Genomic DNA, 10,213 nt, shown 5'->3' with positions numbered 1-10,213 from the left:
GTTCTCTCTTCACAGCAGTTCAGTCAGTGTACTGTTTGAGTCAATGAATTACTCCGGGATATTGGTTTGTTTTAACTCAGAGGGAGTGTCAGACACATTAAAAAAGTTAACAGCTTAAGTCATTTGTGGATTAAAGGTCCCCTTCTTCGTGATCCCATGTTTTAAACTTTAGTTAGTGTGTAATGTTCTTGTTAGAGTATAAATAATATCTGTAAAATGCTAAAGCTCAAAGTTCAATGCCAAGCGAGGAATTTTATTTAGCAGAATTCGCCTACAAAAAACGACCTGTTTGGACTACATCCCTCTAGTTCCTGCAGGAATGACGTCACTAAAACAGTTTTTTTGACTAACCACCGCCCACATGAATTCACAAACAGGGGGCGTGGCCTTGTTGCGCTCCGACAGAGAAGAGGAAGAGTTGCGTTTTTGTTTGTCATGTCGTTGAAACGCTGTTATTTTTATCTCTGAGTCCAATCATATTTGTTTGGGCTTCCCAGGGACGCTGTACTTGGAGATTAATGGTTACAATTTATGTTTAACACGAAAATTATAATCCACATGTAAAACTAACGACAGCTTGCTGAGGACAGCTTCCTCAATCTCAAACAGTTTAATGCCGGATTCGCACAAAGATTATTCTTGAAAGATGGAGCAGTTCCCTCTTTGTCTGGAGAAAGCGTTGTTTATGGACCACAACTGGTAAGTGTATTTTATTATTTAAGTTGGTGCGTTTAACAGTTTCTGTAACTTACTACACAAAGGGCAACGCTGTTTAGCTTTGTTAACTAGATGTTAGGGCTGTGCAAAAAAACGAATGCTATTTTCATGTGCATCTCGTCAGTAAAAACGCTCCTGTGATTATAAGTACATGTCTAGCACGTGTGTTCTAGTCCAATCGCGTTTCCAGGAGGGTAACGTGCGCTAAGCTGCTGTCGAATCACAACACAGGAACCGCTGGCCCAATCAGAACTCGTTACGTATTTCTGAAGGAGGGACTTTATAGAACCAGGAAGTCATCAGCCCATTTTTATGACAGTGAAAACAGAGGTATACAGATAGGTCAATTGTTTGAAAAATAGTGTGTTTTTTTACACACGAAACATGAACACATGTTATATTGTACACTGTAAACACAATCAAAGCTTCAAAAAAGCGCGAATAACGGGGCCTTTAATGTGTATTGGAGACGTGAACCGTTTCAAATGATTCAGTTCGATTTGGTGAACTGGTTAAAAAAGATCCGGTGACATCGAATAATTTGTTCATGAACCAGATATCACAAACTGCTTTGTTTTAAACTCTCTCACAACAGACACGGAAGAGAAGACAATGCTGAATAAAGTCGTAGTTTGTTGTTTTTGGACCAAAATGTATTTTCGATGCTTCAAAATATTTTAACTGACCCTCTGATGTCACATGGACTACTTTGATGATGTTTTTCTTACCTTTCTGGACATGGACAGGTGACCGTACACACAGTTTCAATGGAGGGACTAAATCTAAAATATCTTAAAATATATAAACTGTGATAAACGGAGGTCTTACTGGTTTGGAACGACATGAGGGTGAGTTATTAATTACATCATTTACATTTTTCGGTGAACTAACCCTTTAAAGCATATTGTGCTTGTAGTGCATCAAATATATCAAAGTAACTCATGTCACATTTCCAGCCTTCACTCTTCTTCTTCTTCTGAGAAAGAAACTCCTGGAGGTGGTCAGGATGAAATCTGTTGGCAGATGATGTGTTGGACTTTGGTCACAAACTGAGGCAAACAACAGCTCTGAAAGTGTGGAAACTGCAGCAATGTTTTTCCAATAGATGGCTACAGGAACATGTAAAAACTGAAACATAATGAAACATAACAAAACAGAAGAACAGTTGACACTTCCAGGAAGTGAATGGGAGACTACACATTTCTCTTGATCCGTTGGCTCCAAAAGCAAAAGAAAAAAATCAATGAGAGAGTTTCCACAACTTTACAAAAGACAGAAAATATCTAGAAACTGAAAATGGCTGTCAGAACAGAAAACTGTTACTGGATTAGAAACGCCACTGCAGCAGTGTGAACTATTTTTTTTTGTAATTTAACATAACACAAAGTACAGCTTAATAAATGTAGATTAAATAAAAATAACGGTCTAATCTGGGGAAATGTTCCTGCCATCTCTTAAAGGGATAGCTCCTCCCAAATACATAAAATACTGTCATGATTCACTTACCCTCATGCCATCGCAAACCTACATGACTTCGATATGTAGACCACAAAACAGTTTCAGTTCCAAAATAACTTCTATTGAATAGTACAAAAATATAATTTTTGGTGAAACTAAACTGTTTTGGCTACATATTTAAAAAAAAAGACATTTCTTTCAATTATTTTGCTGATTTAAGTCACATCTTGCACCTCTCCAAAATTGACAGAAAACCAAAAATTATATTGAACACGAAGAAACCGAAGCCTATCTTGAAGACCATTTTTATATTATTTATTTATCGATTATGGACACACATGCCCAAAATCTCCAATGGTAATGTTTTTATGTTGCACTTTATTTAGCTGATTATCTCAGCGGTGATTATTAAAGTTGGGGGCGCACTGCATTCCCTTCACATCCAGCGAGGCTGGCTACACTGCCACCAATCTTCATGATAACATTATCTACAGTGGAAACAGGAACATCAGGTTCCTGGAGACGCTCTTGTAGCCTTTGGAGTGTCCGTGCCTGGCTATAATATCGTGTCTGACCTCTTGAGATAATTCCTTGTTTTTCTTTCTTTTGTCGATGCTCATTACTGTATATACACAGTGACACAAAACAGGAGAATGAGTTATCTTCTCTATTCAAACTGGCTCGATATATGATTGGAAAAGAAACAGGAGAGTTCAATTCCAAAGTACACAACAATCGGTCGCTTGAAATGGAAAGATTTTTAACTACAACTAGAAGGTGCTGTTGATATCATCCATTCTAGGATTTCTTCATGGTGCTATCTAAGGTTTAATAACTGTGGAATATTAAAAGGGTATATAGGCTAAATATACCAGCACACTTTTTTTTCTTCATCATGCTATTGAGAAACAAGCTCATGAAATTAACATTGCTTTTCAAAAGCAATCTTGATAAATGATATAGGATATGCTCTGCACCTCTTGAGATGTCTGCTGAGAGTCTTCTTGTTGGCATGGAGTTTGTTGCAGAAGGGACACTTGTGCTCTTTCCTCTGGACGGGGGAATCACTGTCGTGTTTCTTCTTGTGCACGTTGAGGATTTTCTCCCGTGTGTACTCTGATGTGACTCTCATATTTACCTGCAAAATGAGGAAAAATAAAAGCAATGACTTGGACAGATTTACAGTTTACAGATTACAGCAACAAAGAAATGCATTCATTTTGTTGTTCTTTTTTCTCTGATGGTAATACTGAAAGACCATGCCGAACTGCTCAAAGTTTTTTTTTTTTTCAAGAAAGCACTTATTTTAATAGGTTTTTGCTTCTTTATACTATTACAACAATTATAAAACTGTGACTATACCACCCAAAACATATCACAATTAATTTTAATACTGAAATTAAAAACATGTCAATCATAGAAGCGGTGTATTCAAGACTTAGTATGTATTTTCAAAAGCTTTTAATTTCATTGATATTAAAGCTGCAGTAGGTAACTTTTGTAAAAATATATTTTTTACATATTTGTTAAACCTGTCATTATGTCCTGACAGTAGAATATGAGACAGATAATCTGTGAAAAAAATCAAGCTCCTCTGGCTCCTCCCATTGGTCCTATTGCCATTTGCAGAAATCCATCGCTCCCGGTAAGAAACAAACCAATCAGAGCTGCGGTCCGTAACTTTGTTTGTGTTCAAAATGTAGAAAAATGTATATAATAAGCGAGTACACCATGAATCCATTTTCCAAACCGTATTTTAGCCTGGCCTTGAATCACTAGGGTGCACCTATAATAAGTGTTTATATTCTGACTATTTTAGATTGCTTCGGGGGTACCGCGGCGGAGTAACCCAGTACCTTTGTGATTCTTCATAGTCATAAACAGAGAGAAGTAGTTCCGGCTTTAATGTTCTTCCGCAAGACGCAAGCAGTTCTGTTTATTAACCACTAGAGCGTCAAAAGTTCCCTACCGCAGCTTTAATGTATTTGAAAAACAAAATCTTATTTAGCAAGATCACAATAAATTAATAACACTATAGTTTTTACATTGTTACAAATGGCTTCCATTTCTGTTCATTCAACGAAAACTCATGAAACCATGTACCATGTTTTCGATAAAATTATTAAGCAGCATAACTGTTTCAAAATATCATAATAGTAAAAAGTGTTTATTGAGCAGCAAATCATATTAAAATGATTTCTGAGGGATCTCGTGACACTGAGGACTGTAGCAATGAAGTTACAAAATTCAGCTTTGCATCACAGGAATAAATTATATTTAAAAGTAAATATATTATTACTTTCTAATATTACTTATTATTGAATATTTTATTTTTTGTTTAGTGCATTTTTGATCAAATAAATGCAGCATTAGTGAGAATTAGAGACTTTAAAATAAATTAATTAATTAAAATCAACCCCAAGCTTTTGAATGGTGGTAAACTTTGTTATTAATATGTGTCCCTGGAGCACAAAACCAGTCTTAAGTCTCTGGGGTATATTTGTAGCAATAGCCAAAAAACACTGTATGGGTCAAAATTATAGATACATTTTTATATTATACATTTTTCTTTTAGGCCAAAAATCATTAGGATATTAAGTAAAGATCATGTTCCATGAAGATATTTTGTAAATTTCCTACCATAAATATATTAAAACTTAATTATTGATTAGTAATATGCATTGCTAAGAATTCATTTGGACAACTTTAAAAGTGGTTTTCTCAATATTTATATTTTTTGCACCCTCAGATTCCAGGTCTTCAAATAGTTGTCCAGTAATAATCCGCCTGTAGTGATGTTTTAATTAACTCTGAAATGGGTTTTCTCTCAGGTACGTGTAAGCTTCATTGTGAAAGTGTTTACCTCACTCCTGTCAACATAGCTCATAGTTAACAATAAATGAATATATATCTTGACTTTATCACTATGTTGGTAAAAACGGTAGGGGGGGCGTGCCTGCACAAAGTTAGGTATGAATCATTGACAGTATGTCCTGAATCTGCCTGACAAGTTTGAAAACGAACATTCCAAAAGATTTTTACCAAAGTTCTTATAGTTTATTCTAATTCTGATTCTATTCTTCACATTTAAAAATCATCTTTGAAGTCTCTATAGTGGATGATGCCTTTATAGTAGAGTTCTGCTGTCTAAGAATTGCTCTTGTAGTATCCGTCCATAAGGTGAGGATCGAGAGCTCTCTCAGATTAGCCGTGGCTCCTGTCTCTGGCCTCACAAATGTTCATTACACATGTAAGTGCATTACCATAATCCCAAAGGATGTGTGAAGCCACTGAGAAGTCAGTCCATCCTAAACACAGATGAATGAGGAAGAGCAAAGGAAGTCTGTGAGGGTAATGGTGTTTTACAAAGCTGGTTTAAGTCTCCTTTCTGTTTAGTCGGTTTATAACGAAAATCATGTCAAGAGCAGGCATTTCTTTCTGGATTGTGCTGTTGCTCTACGCAGGTAACAATTCATAATAGTTTTATTTTGTGGCATAGTCATGAATTACATTAGAAACTTGTCTGTGCTCTTTTGTAGGAGGTTATTGTTTGCAGGCCTGTTAATGTCTTTGATGAAACTTTCAGCCTATGAATGCATAATGTTTTTTTTTTGGTCCATAAATCTTCACACATGTGATTTTAATAGTATTGGAGAGTATGCGATTGCAGTGTTTCTGTTAAAGCAAATCTTCATAATTTGCCCAAAATGTCAAGTTCATGAAGCACAAAATCTACGAAAAAGGAAAATCAGTTGGCAAAACAGTATTTTTAATGGTATACACACTGTTATGTTTACTGACTCAGTTAAAGTTGATCTGTGATTGCATTGGACTAATATAAACAAAAATAATATGTGCAATCATTTTAAATTGAGTTCATTAAGCCAATTAAATTAAGTGGATATATTATGTAATCATATGATTTAGAACGGTTATAATTTTGGGGTAGACTGAGAAAGTTATAGGTACACCAAAATAAGCTGTATGTACTAATTTAATTATTTAATCCAGCCAGTTAGACCCTCACCAATAAACTTAACATTGTAAACACAAACGGTTTAATATTTTGAGTTACTATGTTAAGTTTAAGAACGTTCCAAATACTATTAAACCATTGTTGATTTTTTCATACATTTCATTTAAAAAGTTACGATGAAAAACAAATGTAATTGAAAAAAATTATAACTTAATCATCATTTGTTTTTGTTTTTTGTAAAACACAAAAGACAATAGTTTGAACAATGTCTCTATGTGTTTTTTGTCCAAACAGTTCAGTGTTATTTTGGATCTCACTGACTTTCAATGTATGGACAAAAACAATTGGGAATTTTAGTGTGTGTGTTCCAAGATAGTAAGAAAGTAACACCGTTTTTGAAACGGCATGAAGATGAGCAAATGATAGCAATTTATATTTTTTTTACTTTTGTGTGAATGTGATATCTCAGACAGATATAAATAAATCAAGTAGTATTCGTCAGTAATATGGTTTCTTCTCTGCCTCAGGAGTCTTCAGTGAGGAGAATATCTATGGTTGTGATATGAACCCGTGCATGAACGGTGGTGTGTGCGAGAACCAGGATGGACAATACAAATGTCATTGTTCCCAAACGTGCTATAATGGACACCTCTATGGAGGGCCGTACTGCACGGTAATCCTGCTCGGCTGTGAACGTCACTGGTGCCAGAACGGTGCCACTTGCCATCCATGCTGAGTTAGTGGATGGAAGGCTACGGCATTTCCTGCAGAGAGCAATGAAAGCTGAAAGAGTTCTTCTAGAGCTCCCGTTGATCCTTTCTGATGGTCTTTGACACACGGTCAAGGCCTCGCTGCGTAACAACATGCTCTGGCTGAGTCTTACAGACCGTCTGGAAGTACAGATCGATCAGGCAGAGTCTGAACTGGGTTCAGGTCTGTCTCAGTTAACTGTGATGCAGAAAGGAGAACAAGAGACTGCTTCGGCTTTCTGGGATGTATGAGGGATGTTTGGTTGGGCTGAGGACTCCCGCTTATCAATTTAATGTGAAACAGGGCTGCAGTGACTGAGACCCCTGCAAGGAAAACCCATGACAGAACAGAGGCAGATGTGTCAAGAATGGATGGAGGAGCTTTAGCTGTGAATGCCATCGGCCTTATGAGGACGAGCACTGTTTAGATGGTATGATCGCTCTCACATTATACTACTTGGGTTGGTTTGCATAGAACAGAATTTCATTTAAACACTTAAAAATGAAAATCCTGTCATTTATTAACCCTCACCTTCTGATGAACACACAATATTGGTAACCAAACCATTGCATGTAGCCATTGACTTCAATTATATATATTTTTTTCCAGGTTTCTGTGTATTATCTATTATCTATTATCTATTATCTATTATCTATTTAAGTCACATGTCTGAAAGTCATTGCAGTAGATTTCAAACATCGAAACAAGTGTGATCTGCAAACAAATTCTGCTACCTTTTAAATAAAATGTTCTAAAGAGGGGGTTTCACAGTGATATCATAAACCATTTTTGGTTCCCCAAAGAACTTTTCAGAGGAACAGTGTGTAGAATATTAACAAAAATCTAAAGAACCCTTTTTGCACTATAAAGAACATCAGAAAGATTCCATGGATGTTTTAGAGTATAGGACTTCTCTCAGAACTAGCTGCACTTTTGGAACCAATTATTGTTTTTTTTTAAATATATTTTTATTATGATTTTCACAAACATACAGAAAAAACAAACCACAACAGACATTCGTATAAAGACAATGCTTTGCAATGTGTAAAATAAAGCATAAAAAGAGGGAGAATGACTGTATACAAAAAAATGTCCTGCAGAGTGTAATTACCATAGTTATATAAAAATACTGTTACAGATCTGGAGTAACTGAATAAATCTTTTAGTCCTTGTGGCTTTATTGATGAATACGTTATTTACAATGTTCACAATTCTGAGATAATAATGCTGGACTTGAACCATATCTTTCTTTTTTTGTACAATTGGCTAATCTATCTAAATAATTTAAAATGTTTAAATATTGAAATGTAAAATTATGAAAACATGATGAATTGTCATATATTATGAATTATACAAATGCTATTTTGTTTGACATTATTACTAATATTACTACTAATACTAAACTCTATATTTTGAATTATTCAATTTTTTATATTTGACTTTGTCACATTATAATTGCACACATTTTGTTGTTGTTATTGATAATAACTGAATAATAATTGAATTAATCTTTATTGTTTAAAATGACAGTATGTACTGTGATGAGTGATTGTGAGTATCTGTTGTAGAGGAATCCCCCGCTCAGGGCTTTGAATGTCAGTTTGAACATGTTGTCCTTATCTGAACTATGAATCTTTTTCTTAATGAAAGAAAAGGTTGATGATGTCTCAGCAATACATCTGTGATCCCTATTCAGAGTTCAGTTATGTAATTGATAATTGTCATGTGTAGCTATACTGGGGATTTATGAAAGCTTGAAAGATTATCCTTTGTTGGATTTGCCACACCATATGTGCTTATCCTGAGACCGTGCATTTGAGCATGTCAATGGCATAAACATATGCTGCAGGGAATCAATTGATTTTGAAATAGATTTTTTGGAAGAATTGTTTAATTCAATTTTAAAGTAAAAATTGATTAAAGGGAAGTAAGATATGTAGTTGGTTTTGGAAGCAGCTTCTGAATCGGCTGAGGATTCTGTTTATATGCCTTTCTGTGCTATGATAGATCTATGATGAAAAAGTTGATCTTTTTGTTTGTGAGTTCCATGCATGTTATTAGATTTTTAGTAAAGAAAAATGTAAGAGAAAAAAATGGCTTGTCACTGATCACTGATGAAAAATCACTGATGCTTTTACCTGTCTGCTCTGCAGGTTTGGTCAATGTCAGCCTACGCAACAACAGCCACATAATCACATATTGTGGCAATTGAGAAATACAGCGATACCTCAGCAGCATTTCAATGCATTTCCGTACAAGGCACCAGAACGCAGCACTACTTCATGCTGAGCACGATTCTCAGTTCATTACCATGGACAACCCAGTCCTCCAGTCATCCAGATGGAGAATAGTTCTGGACGAGCACTGGGAGAAACCCTCCGTCTCCTTCACAGCCTCAGGAGATCTGGATTTCCTCCGAGAAGATGTGGACATCATCTTAGGAGGCTTGGGACCCCATTCGGAGGGTAAGTTTGCTGGCTGTCTCGGTTTGGTGGAGATTGGAGGCCTTGCGTTGATTTATTACAGTGACATGGAGATGAACCAGCCCAGACCCCAGGAAGAGCAGTTTCTGAGGACTTCTGGGACTCCATACTTCAGCTGCCGGGGATCTAATGTCTGTGAGCCTGACCCTTGCTAGAATGGAGGGGTTTGTGAAGATCTGTTCGACCTTTTCATGTGCCATTGTCCATTTGATTTGGGACGACCAGCATTTTGAATTCACTGTTGATGACTGTGCATCAAACCCGTGTGTTCACAGAGCCTGCAGAGCGATCTCAGCTGGATGCGAGTGCTCGTGTGACGCAGGCTACATCGGCCGGTGATGTGAAAGAGAAGTGGACGTATGCACCCTCCACAAGTGCAGCAATGGTAGCACGTGTGTAAGAGGATTGAAACGCTACTCATGTCTCTGTCCAAGAAACACAACGGGTCCTTTCTGCAGGTGAATATGTTTCCCACGCTCTTAAAAATAAAGGTTCTTTAATTGCATCGATGGTTCCATGAAGAACCTTGAACATCCGTGGAACCTTTCAAATGCAGAAAAGTTTCTTTCGATTTTTTAAAATAGTTTAAGAACTTTTCACCGAAAGGTTCTTTGGGAAACCAAAAATGGTTCTTCTATGCAATCATCACTTTTGGGGCCTTTATTTTTAAGAGTGCTGCAATGCATCTCGGCAGATGAAGTCTTCAGCAATATCTTGTTGGACACGCATGCATGCATTTAATGTTTCATTAATGTTTTGTTTTAATTTCAGGGAGAGAGTTCCAGAGCTTCCATGATATATCGACAGGTTTCCGTGAGTTTGATTTCTC

The 10,213-nt window shown here is 36.3% G+C and overlaps 1 pseudogene; it reads left to right on the top strand.

Moving 5' to 3' along the window:
- Window positions 1-5,501: 5,501 nt before the first annotated feature.
- On the top strand, window positions 5,502-9,846 carry LOC127951404 (protein crumbs homolog 1-like; annotated as a pseudogene).
- Window positions 9,847-10,213: the final 367 nt, after the last annotated feature.

The sequence above is a fragment of the Carassius gibelio genome, chromosome B2 (genome assembly GCF_023724105.1).
Source record: "Carassius gibelio isolate Cgi1373 ecotype wild population from Czech Republic chromosome B2, carGib1.2-hapl.c, whole genome shotgun sequence".
Lineage (NCBI taxonomy): Eukaryota > Metazoa > Chordata > Actinopteri > Cypriniformes > Cyprinidae > Carassius > Carassius gibelio.
This window is presented reverse-complemented; position numbering and strand designations above follow the sequence as displayed.